Source organism: Furipterus horrens, unplaced genomic scaffold (genome assembly GCF_987537825.1).
Source record: "Furipterus horrens unplaced genomic scaffold, mFurHor1.1.pri manual_scaffold_6, whole genome shotgun sequence".
Classification (NCBI taxonomy): Eukaryota; Metazoa; Chordata; class Mammalia; order Chiroptera; family Furipteridae; genus Furipterus; species Furipterus horrens.
In genome coordinates, this window is record NW_028327176.1 from 125242836 (window position 1) to 125255583 (window position 12748).

Consider the following 12748-nt stretch of genomic DNA (forward strand, 5'->3'; position numbering starts at 1 on the left):
TGGTTCTCCATGACCTTAAAAGTATATGGCAAGAGCATCTGAAGTTTTATGATTCCATGGGAAAGAGTAGGAAGTTAGAGGAGAAGCAGAAGAGCATGAGGCTGTCCAGGAGGCTGCTGGTGGTAGATGCACAACCCAGATAAGAAGCTGGGAAAATGAGCTGTTGATAGACTTGAGGAAAATCTTCTCTCTTCCTCACAGCAACAGAGCGGCCTGGGTAAATCTGAGCATTGTCCCAAGGAAACCACACTCCACCTCCTTGGATACCAATTCCTCACTAGCATCAGGTATGAACTTGTTAAACCAGAGTGAGGCCAGTGAGGCCTCCTCACCCTTGACCCTTCTACCATAGCCAGCTGCACTGCCTCCCTTACTTCTACTGCGTCGGGGAGAGAAAAGCAATGGGATCAGAAACAAGACTAAAGGTTTGTTTTTTTATTTTTTATTTATTTATTGTTTTTCTATTACAGTTGTTCCACTTTTTCCCCCGTTGCTCCCCTCTACCCCTTCTCCCACAGTCAATCCCCACCTCGTTGTACATGTCCACGGGTTATTTATACCAGTTCCTTTACTAAACCCTTCCTCTACTTATCCCGTTTCTATCCCTCCCCCCGTCCTCCCTGGTAACTGTTAGTCTGTTCCTTGTTTACATGCCTGTGGTTCAATTCTGCTTGTTTGTGTTGTTCATTAGTTTTCTGTATGGTGATATTGAAGTTTTAAAAATAGACTATACTTCAAAAATGGAAATTAACCAGAATATTATGGAATCTGTCCAAGATGTTAATCTGAGCTTCAATACAGCACAGCTGAAAATAACAATTGACAAAAAGCAATACTATTTTTATTATAATTACACTAAGCTGAAATAGCTCAATTATCACTCAGAGTCAAACTATATACATAACTTTATACTGTGATTTTTCACTTAATAATAACAATTTTTCATCTTAAAACATCTTCATAAATATCATTTATAATAGTCTCATATTTCCCTTTTACAGATGTGTCATAATTTATTTAACCATTACTTTATTGTAGGACACTGATGTTCTCAAATTTTAAGAATTAAATTATAATATTTATTTATTCCTTTCATATGATTATTAGTATTAGTAATATTAAATAGCCACTGATCTATGAACAAAGGGATTCTGACTTCCCAGTGATTCATCAGGAAACAATCTGGGGTGTTGATAGGCTAGCCAACAGCTCTAATGATGTGTTTACTAAGCTGGCAGCATTACCCATTTTATCTTTCTAGTGTTTGCCAGTTGTGTGGAGCTGACAACTATAGTCCTACAGGATATAACGTATCCCTGCCTTGTAGAACAGAGGTCCCCGAACATTTTGGCACCAGGGACTGGTTTCATGGAAGACAATTCTTCCATGGACCAAGGTGGGAGGAGGATGGTTTACAGATGATTCAATAGCATTACATTCAAATTCACCTCATGTGGTGCAGCCAGTTCCTAACAGGCCTGGATTGGTACTAGTTGGCCAGGAGGTTGGGGACCCCCACTCTAGAATATAAGGGCCACCAGGATGGGAATTTGTTTCTGTTTCATTTTCTGCTATATGCCTAGCACCTGAAACAGACCCAGCACAGGGTAGGCACTAAAAAAATATTTCTTAAAAATAAATAAGTAAATGTGATTATAAGTAGGAGTGAGGCATAATTACTCCTGAATTTCCCTTCAATTTCTGCATAATAGATTTATGAGAACCACCTAAGTAGGCAGTTAAGGTAAGAATGGATCTAACAGAAGAAACAGTGGAGGCAGGGCATAGAGCAGAAGTCAGAGACAAGGAGAAGAATGAGCTTCAGGGCCCTGGAATGTGAAAAAATATTGATGTGATCTTATAGCTTTGTTTTTATTAAGATCTAAATTAATTAATCCAATTAGTAAGATATGAGTCTCATAATAAGATGGCTGAAACTGAACAATGACTACATGGGGGAAAATTATTCCTAGTGTTGCCAAGTGGTGAACTGAATATATATGTTAAATTGCTGCCTCCCAGAGTCCCCGTGAAATAACAGAAAAGCTATAAAATAAATGAAAAAAAAAGTTTAAAGATTAAAAATATAGCATCAAGGGATAGGGATTCCCAGTCAGGGCACATGCCTGAGTTTTAGGCCAGGTCCCTAGTTGGTGGGGCATGAGAGGCAAGCACACATTGATGTTTCTCTCCTTCTCTTTCTCTCCCTTCCCCTTTCTCTAAAAATAAATAAATAAAATGTTTTTTTTTAAAAGAAACTAATAGGATCATACTGAAGGAACAAATAGAGGAATATAAAACTACAGCCTAAAACTTCATAGATAAGAAAACTCCTTTCTAAATGATGCCCAGAAATATTTCAAGTTCAGAGACGATATTAGCAAAAGTCCGTTCTGAATAGGAATATCATCAGCAGTTAACTAAAGAAGTGCTGTGGCAATTGGGTCCTGCTTGATTCCCTTTCCCTCTCTTTTCCCTAGGTTTACATTTCTATACTCAGTTTATAAACACAGCACACACAGCTACTTAAAGTCCTGAGACAATATCAACATTATAAACTTCAACAATTAAAAAATACAGAAGTCAGGAAGGAGGAGGATGGAAGAATATGTTTTCCTAATTTGCTCATCTTTCATAACAAGTTGATGAATACTTGTCTAAAATTAGTAAGTCAAGAAATGGTAGTAAAACCTATTATTGGAGGCTAAAGAGTAACCACCACACACAAACAAAAATCCCTTAAAAACATTCAGTGTCTACTGAAGAAAATCTATATCTCTGTGTAGTGAGATTTAGCACAGGATGTTGGGGAAGGGGCAAGGAGTCTTAGACACATTTGCATAATTTAAAGGTTTTCTGAGTTTTGATATTGCTTTAATAAAAACATAATTTTAAGTGCTTAGTAAGAAGAAAATGTAAAGAAATACACTGAAGTTAATAGTGATTGTTTTTGAGTAAGAACTACAGACAATTTTTATTTCAGTTTTCTATAATTCTACATTTTCCAAATTTCCTATCTTCATTATTTCTACAATAGAAAAAAAAACACAATTAAGAAAATGTTGTGATCATAGGTTTTTTTGTAAAGTACTTCACATATGATGCTTAGCTGAAAAGAGAGAATCAGAGACCAACAGGGAAGGCTGGAATTTGTAGCTACTGGTAACAGGGAAGGACAGACATTGGAACTGAACAGAGGAAGTTTGCACCAATTTCATAAAGGAACAAGTTTTGAATATACACTGGAATGGAAAGTTTGACCAGCCATGGAGTTTACTGAGTCACTCCTGGATTTTTCCCCATTGTGATCTTCTGCTTATTTAGATTGTTCTGTATGATGAGACATGCATATGTACCCCACTCCATGTTTATCACAACCAGTTAAAAATCTCACCACTGCAGAGATCACAAATTAGAACTTCCCCATTAGGACAATACCTGGAGCTGCTTGCTTCCTGCTTTTGTACTCATGGGTCATGTCCACCACAGGTCAGACATGATCTTACAGAGTTAGCTTCGTGATCTCCTGACTGCTGTTCCTACGTGATCAAGGAGTCAGGGCCATGCAGGCTGTTGAGTTCTTCTACAGGATGGTCACTACATATGGTGTGGCTAGTGTGGAATATTATCAGAAAGTAAATGATTACTATATGAGTGCCTCTGCACAGCAACCGCAACTATTAGTGCCTCCAGCAAAACTGTCTTAACTTGAACTTCAATGTCATGACCATGGCATCTATCTCTGTGTATTTCCTTTAATATTTTTTTGGCCAATGTCCCAGGAGAGCATATTCTATCATGCAATATTCGGCAAAGATCTACAAAAGCCAGTGGTCATGGATGCAGTGTTAATTGAACACCAAAAGGAGAGCATGCCAGCCTACTATAAACAAAGAGCCCCTTTAGAAATATTCACCATGTCAGGCGACATGATGAAGGCCATTTGAGAATTTTCATGCAATGTTTCCAAAATTTGAAGAACTATTACTTTTTGAAGGACCTTTGACTAACCCTCTGGTGGCCTCTTGCATTGCAGACTATAGACATCTTAAACTATGCACAAGTTCTTTGGAGTTACAAAGTCTCATCCCCAAATTCTTTAATATATAATGGAGCAGTAGCAGGTATTGAAATATTAAGGGAGCTGCGGCTACCTTCAACTGTGGGCTAAATAAAAGTCAGCTAGGATCTTTTTTAGTCAGGATCTTGCTTCTCAAAGTGGGAACAAGCAATGTCAGCACTGCTGTGAATTGCTCAGAATCTCAGGCCCCACCTGAGACCTACAGAATAAGAATCTTTATCCCAGGTGATTTGTATGCACAGTAAAGTCTGAAAAGGACTGGCTTAGGAGAATCCAAGGTTGCTTTGGGAAAGTTCTCAGCTGTCAGAACAGAGTTGCTACATCTTATGAATTTCATAACTAACTTCTGGGCATACTATACTGGTGATTTGATATTCAAGGTAGGTTAGGTACTTCTCATAATGATAGCAGTATTTCAGATTGCAGTTATTCTAAGCATGGCATGCTATGATTCATTGCCTTGGTGATTCAGACCCTTTTAATTGTGATAGCAGGTCAGAGAAGATTTCATCTCCCAAAGCGTATTCAGTTGTTGGTATGGAAGCTGCTTTCCAGTCATTGCTGAAATTTTTCTTTGAGAAGTACTTACATAATTTACACAGTCAAACAAAAAAAAAGACAGAGCTCACAACTGATGTAAGTCAAAGAACAAAGTTCTAGTTTTACCACCTTACTTGCCTCGGCCTCTGAGTCTGTACCTGCCAGTCCCGATGTTACACTGATCAAAAATACAGCACATTAAGGAAGATGGTGTTTGTATGTTTTTTTAATGCATGGAAATACTGGATTCTGATTAATCTTTTCAAAATGACAACAAATCCTCAGTTTTAGTTTCTCTCCCTCTCTTTCTCCTTTCCCCTCTCTCTAAAAATAAAATAAATAAACAAAAATCCCTCAGTTTTAGATGAGATATGTACATGTTCATCATCTAAATGAAAATAATCCATGGTTGTGGCTCTAGTGAAAAGAAGGGACTCAAAAATTCATTATGTATTTTTGAATTTTGCTTGCTTCTTCAAATTCACTTTTTTATCACTTGAAAAAACATGAAGACATGATGTATCAAAACAAGGAGGGTAGCTCTTGCAGCCATGATGGACAGAACCCTCAGAACACCAAAGATCTTGAGTGATTCAATTTTGTAAGTCTAAGTGTTTTCCTTCCTTTCCATTATGTTCCATAACGTACAGTTTTGTGAAAATTATATGGTCTGGTCTCATTTTATAAGGACTCTTCTTCATTCTCAAGAAATGTTACAGTTGTTCATAAGCTATTTTGCAAAAGATTTTATTTATTTATTTTTAGAGGGAGGGAAAAGGAGGGAGACAAACATCAATGTGTGAGAGAAACATTGACCTGTAGCCTCTCGCACTTCCCGAGCCGGGGACCTGGCCAGCAACCCAGACATGTGCCCTGACCAGAATCAAACTGGAAAACTTTTGGTTTGCAGGATGACATCCAATGCACTGAGTCACATCAGTTAGGGCTGTAAGCTATTATTTTATACATCATCAAACATTTCTTAAAGGTCATTTTAAAATTCTGTGGTCAGTTGAGGAGTTGCAGTTCATGAGTACAATTCTTAAAAGTCTTTGGAGAATCAAATGACCTGGCTTTACTTATTTTTCCTGTTGTGACCACAGTAAGTATTTTAATACTATGTCATTTTGATGGTTGTCTAATGTATGAAAAAATTAAGTAGGAATTTCTGAAGTGTCTAATTTTTTTATGTAAGAAATGCCAGGGGGGCAGTATGTGTGAAGGGGACATACTTTTTAAATCACAAAGTTTGTGCTAAGGATAAAATGTATGCATAAATATTAATAGAGCCTTTCTAATCTTCTTTTGACAAATTCTCCTGGCAATCAATTGAGAGTTCTTGTTTTAGGGGTATTCTTTGAAATTCAATAGAGGATTTATTGAGGAGTCTGCAACATGGAATAAAGAATGTTGTTTTGAAATTTGTAATTCAAATGTACTTTTCTCTAAATCCTAAAATCCAGTCAATAGGAATGAAAGTTAAAAATACAAAATTTAATAGCCTTCATGTTGCTGAGTAGTGCAATTAAGAACACAGACTTTGAAGTCAGAGGTTAGAGAGACTTGGGGCTATCACTCAAAAATTACAAATTGAACATGTTACTCAAACTCTCTAAGTCTTAGGTTTTTTTCTGTAAAATAGAAACCATCATGTCCACTTCCTCAGATTATTTTGAAAATATAGTAAAATACTTGCTTAGTAAACCCCAAGGCTAACAAATGTAGATATTATAATATTATTATTATACAGAGTAGAGCAAAAGTAGGTTTACAGTTATATGGAAAATTATACAATAATTAATAAATGATAATACAAGAATAAACTGTGTTTCACATACTCATAACTGTATATACCTACTTTTGCCCCACTCTGCATACCTGGCAATAAATATCAAGCTAGACAATGAGAGAGATAAATATTATTATATAGATATGTTTATTACAGATATTATTATATATATCTGTCTTGATAATGTAAAAGACAAGATATTTCACTCACAATAGTCATATTCCATGACCTACATAGGGAAAAAAAACCCTAAAAATATACCATGTCTCTGGAAAGAAAAACTGAATAATTTAAAGATATCAAATCATTCCAAAGTGATTTATATGCTCACCATTTCTTTAAATTTTTCAAGATGATCTCAAAATATATTTAGATAAACACTCAAAGTAAATAATTATTATATGAGGAGTTATAATATGTCCAAATATTAAAATATTACAATGCTACAACAATTAAAATATATGATAAAGAAAAGTCCTCAAATCAACAAAAAAGAAAAAAGAAAAAAAAAGAAAGATTATTCATTAATGACTCTAGGACAAATCATGAGTGTAGTGTGTTTTTTTTAATAACCTTTACTCATACCATTTTATTAACTACATACCAAATAAATTTAAGAAGTGTACAAATTCAAAATATAAAAAGCAAGCATAAATTTGAAGTAAGTAATTACCAAATTTCTGCAAGAAGGATACTTCCTAAAATCACAAATGATGAAACAAGTCTCCACTAAACAAATGTACAAATGATATGAACAGGTAATGGGCCAAAGATAAATTAATACATGTTCACAAATGTGGAAAAGTCTAATATCAGTAGAAGTCTTTTTTAAAATTCCAAAATAAAATTATTAGATCTAAGCAGATTTTGCTTTTATCTCTCCACTTATTTACTATTTCAATAATAAAAATACTGAACACTGGTAAGAAGGTAATATGAACAGGCACTCTTATACTCTAGAAAAGTGATAAATTGGTTTAAACCTTTTTGTTAGCAATATGTCAGAAGTCTTAAAGCAATTGTATCCCTTAACTGAACAATTTGACTTTTAGAATTATTCTCCTTTAAGTCATTCCTAAATACAAATTGTAAAATGCAAATATGCACTTACAGTATCACAAAATTATTTTTGAAAGAAAATAGAAGATACCATTAATTATAGTGTAGTTAAATATAGTTCATAGTTAAATTTTGAAAAACATTAAAAATGTTCATAAGATTTATAATGATAAGCGAAAATAAATACAATAAATTTTTTTAAAGAAACAAATTTGAATATAAAAGTATAAAAAATGTGCGAAAATATTAACTGTCTTTGGATGGCAGAACTAAGGAATTTTTTGTATTTATTTATTTTTAATATATTTTCTGATTTCTCTATCATGGACATATTTAACTTTATGATTACAAAATAATAAAGTAGTTCTGAAAACTCCAAAGTAACATATTTACTTTTATAACAATGCTTTTCTGGTTATGTAAGAAATATACAGAATAACCAATTGTCAATTTCTATTTCCTCTCTGACCACATACATAATTATAGACTCTTAGGTGTCCACATAGAATGATATATACATGTCAACAAAATTTGATAAGCAACATGAAAAATTTTAGTATTAATCTGTAGATATAAGGAGTATTTGCAATTTATATTTTCTACAATATTTTACAGGCCATTTAAAAACTAACTAATGATAAATAAGGTGATTGGGAAAAGAAGGAGAAATACAGAATTATAACTAAGTCAAATTTTAATTTTTATTAAAATACTTATTTGCAATTTTTGCCTTTTTTAAGTTATGATCATTTTAGTGATTCATGACAAAAATTAAAATTTATGACTAGAAAGGAGATATTGATTTTTCAAAATTATTCAAATATGATTTAAATTTCTATTGAGTAATGAAAAGCATTGAGCATATGCTTTAGAACATTTGCAAGATGAAAAAAAAAATGGGAGGGACTATTAACAGAGAAATGAGAGAACTGGAGCATTCCACTGGGAATGTTCCCAGAGAGTAACCTTCCAAGGGTAATTATGTTTGGAATATTTACACTTAGGCTAAATGTGCACTGGAGGCAAGTGCTTTGTAATTAGTAGTGAATAAGTTTGCTAAGATACAACTTTGCTTCAGCCAGCAAACATTAGGTGTCCAGAGAATGTCCTGTTTCTAAGTAAACTTTAATATTTTGTGAGACAGTTATTCACTTTTATTTCTCATTTGGCATGCATAAATTTTTCCAGAGTGGTTCCAAGAGAAAAGTTACCCTGATTGGAGGGAGTTTGGGATTAATCAGGCTGGAATGTACAGACTATTATGTACATGACAGTTTATTATTTTCAACCTCACTGGTTTTTGACTTATGATTATTCAAATCTGACTGGGCTCTTATTTTCCTTGGAATCATCAGGAAGAAAATGTTTACAATGCAAATTAATATCTTTTTAAATTTATTTATCTATCTATCTATCTATCTATCTATCTATCTATCTATCTATCTATCTATCTATCTATCTACCTACCTACCTATCAGAGAGGGGAAGGGAGGGAGAAAGAGAGGGAAAAAACATTGATGTGAAAGAGATGATCCTTTACCTCTCATATGCGCCCCAACCCGGACCGAAAGCATGTGCCCTAACCAGGGATTGAATCGGCAACCTTTCACTTTGCAGGATGATGCCACACCAGTCAGGGCACAGATTAATATCTTAAATGAGAATCTCCTAAAGAGAAAACTGATTTAAACACATCAGCACCTTGTTTTGTTAGGAGGGTCAAATGAGTTTCACTTGCATGAGCAATACATGCAAGGAAGGAGGTGACACAGCCAGAGAAACAAATGGCAGGGGGGAGGATGTGTGCAGTTTGCTGCTGTAATTGCTTAGACAGTTCGGCTCAGCAGATGATGGCCTGCAGAGTCAGCACCATTTGAGCACAGGTCATCCTTACACAGGAGGGCCAACCACTATCAAATAAACACATTGTATTCGGGTGTTTCGTGCCGATGCATTATGGCAGGAGTGGGTGATTTTTAAAAATATGTGCACGAATTTTGTTGTTAAGTAAAATCACTATAAATTGAAAACTACTTTGCACTTTTTTTAAATGAAAGTTTGATTTTCTTACCTTAGAATGTATTCTTCATCGTTATTATAAAAGATAAAGGCACTCTAGGCAGTTGGAGAAAAATGTAATTTTACATGTCCCGACAACAATGTATATAAATAGGCAATGGCTTAGGGTGTTGCATACATTAGGATAGCACTAGATCCTGGCCTCAAAACTAGCATTCCATGGTTGCATAACTACATAACATAAATGTAAGTTTCAGAGTTGTTTTTGAAAGAATTTTATTTAAGGATAAAGCAAAGAATTCATTCATTAAATAGAGTCATTTACTTCAAAAAATGAAAACTCTAAAAAAGCTCTCCGTAAAAAAGACCTTCTCACCAAATGGTGAAACAGCTATTGCTTGGCAAAAGTTTCTGATCACAAACTGACATGAATCTATAAGATGCATTTTTGGCCCTTTGGATGTTTTCTTAACTTTTCATTACGAAAATGTTCAAATATAGGCAAAAATAGAGCGACTAGTATAATGAATCTCCACATATCTACTACCAATGAGAGGTTGGCAAAAGCAGGTTTACAGTTGTGAGTGACATTCTTTTTGAGTTAATAAAGCTACTGAAGTAATCACAACCTGCATGTCTTTTTATGCAGAACTGTAAAAATCCTACTTTTGCCAACCCTTGTATGTGAGCCATTCTCGCATGTGTGGACTCCTTATAGACCCCGTTTGGTTCTTCTCTAACTTCTCCTCTTGGAGTTGTACCTGATTTTATTACCAGTTTTCATTGAATCCATTGGGGAATGGGCTGATTCTGCTTCTTAGCCAGGAACCACCTGATCCTGAAAATCTTGTGAGAAGCCATGGTGAAGAAGAACCAACCTCATGCACCACGATGGTGGAAAAAGAGAACCTGTGGTACTTTGGAAGATAGAAAACATGCCTAATAAATTTGTGGAACCAACTAAAGAGATATCCAGTGCCAACTGGTTTCTGCTAGCTGTGTATTAGAAAACATTGTAAGATACAGATGAACTAAAGAAGGGACTATTGGGTTTGTAGATAGGATTTAGAAGACAATGGCCTTTATGCCTGGCAGGAGAAACTTTGAGAATATAAAGTACTATATTTTATCATATTTTTAGTTTTTTTAATTCAACATTAATTTGTACTTTCCCTGAATTTGTAAATTTTGTATCCATCACTAATTCTGCCATGACATTTTCTTAGAAAATGCTAATCTCTGGGGCTACAGATGAGGCAAGCAAAGCTATTTGCCCAATTACACAGTTAGTAGTAAAGCCATGATTTGATCTTGAACTATCAAAATTCAAAATTAGTACTCATTCCTTCTTCCTTGTTTCCAAAATTATTTCAACAATTTACGAGTTACTTTACTTAAACTAAATGTATACTATATTTTCATTTATAACTGATTCTCGAGAACTACACGAGTTTCACAGACTTGAATCCTTTTAATATTCAAGATGGGTGACAGAATGATACATTATGTATGAAGGGCTAAAATATGCTTTCCCACTTTTGTAATTATAATAGGGAGGAAATTATTGTGCCCCAGCAGTTTCAGCTGTTGAAGGTGAACTCTCTTTGATATCTGACCCGGAATGCTCTCCTGGTATATCTCCTGCTGCTTCTGACTTAGTATCTTCCATTTACTCTGGGTAAGCTTTCTCTCTCTTTTTATTCAGATAATTCCCATTTAGATTAATGAAACGAAATTTTCCCTGGCAGAACAAGGAAGAAATGGATTTTCAACAACAGGAGGATATAATATTTAAACCTGCTTAGGAAGAGAGGAATACATTCAGCTATGATAATTGCTCTTTTTTGCCTCTACAAAGGAAAGAAAACTCTATTCTTAAAAAATGATTTATATGTTATTTTTCCTGGAATCATAGAACATAGATAATAAATTTCTTTAAGTTCTTTATTCTCTGAATTGCCTCAATCACCATTCTTTTGGGATTTGGAAAAGAGAACATTCTCTACCTCTTTAAAACACGAATATAATAATAATTAGGCTTCCTACAATGAACTTTCTGTGTGGCAGTAGAGACTTTAAGAATAAAATTGCATTGTATTTTTTCAATTTTTCATTTTTTTAAAATTCAGCCTTAGTTTGTACTTTTGTTGAGTTTAAAGATTAAGCATTTTACTAGTTTTGCCATGATATCTGATTTAAAAATTAATGCTCCAAATATAGTTGTTTTGTCATTTATCAAATATCTTCAGTATTACAGAAGAAAGAGAAATAGAGCACATTTCATAGTTTGTCATATTATTTGGCATCATAATAATGCACGGTTTCTCAATAGAAGCACTATTTATTAGCATTTTGGCAGAAAAATAATTTCTTGTGTGAGACTGTCCAGAGCATTGCATAAGCTTATCATCACTGATCCCAACACCCTAAATGTCTATAGGACCCAAGAGTCATTGTGTTAAGTAAAAATGCCTATATACATTTAGGGTTACCCTTTTTGGGTATTGTCTCCAACTGAATGAGATTCATTGGTATAATGCAAATTTGAGAAGTCCACAACTCTCATTCTCCCCTCTAAATTTCTCCCAACAATTGTGGGAGTCCCTGCGGAGCATCTCACATGTGCTAATGGACTAGTCCTCTCCTCTCCCGTAAGGCAGAAACAAATTTCCTTCTTCCTGTTTCAACTTTCTACAGTGATATCCAGTTCATCATTGCTGCTGCTTTTTCCTACATCTCTTCTTGAGTATGCACTGAACCAACGTATTCATCACATTCCTATGGTTAGTATTAAGTGAGATGAGTGTCACATCATGGCTAGTTTTGGAGTGAGGAGGATGGGAACCAAAGGAATGAAGAAGCTGAGAGCTCTCTCCGTCCATCTCAGAACCTGTGCCACGCTGTACTCCCTTACGGTGAGTTACTTTTCAAGAGCATCTCAGCCTACCAGATTCTGGATTCCATGGGAACAGAGACTTCTGAAGAAAAATATCTGGCTTCTTGCTGGTGTCAAATATTTGAGGTTGGAATTACATAGAATCCATACATTAACCCCCCTGAATTAACCAGGAGCCTCTAGCAGACCTGTAGATACACTCAGTGTTCCATCCAAACACAGCCTTACTTAAATTCTCAGGCTGAGACCCCACTATAATTTTAGCTTTTAAAAACAGAGTAGACAGCTCAACTATATTTTCATCTCATGTGTCTAACTGCTTATATTTTTCTACTGTCCCAAACTCAGTATGTCCAGAACAAAA

The 12748-nt window shown here is 34.7% G+C and overlaps 1 pseudogene; it reads right to left on the reverse strand.

The window, feature by feature from the left end:
- Positions 1 to 10200: 10200 nt before the first annotated feature.
- Positions 10201 to 10349, reverse strand: LOC150007368 (large ribosomal subunit protein eL39-like; annotated as a pseudogene).
- Between the last annotated feature and the right edge of the window lie 2399 nt (positions 10350 to 12748).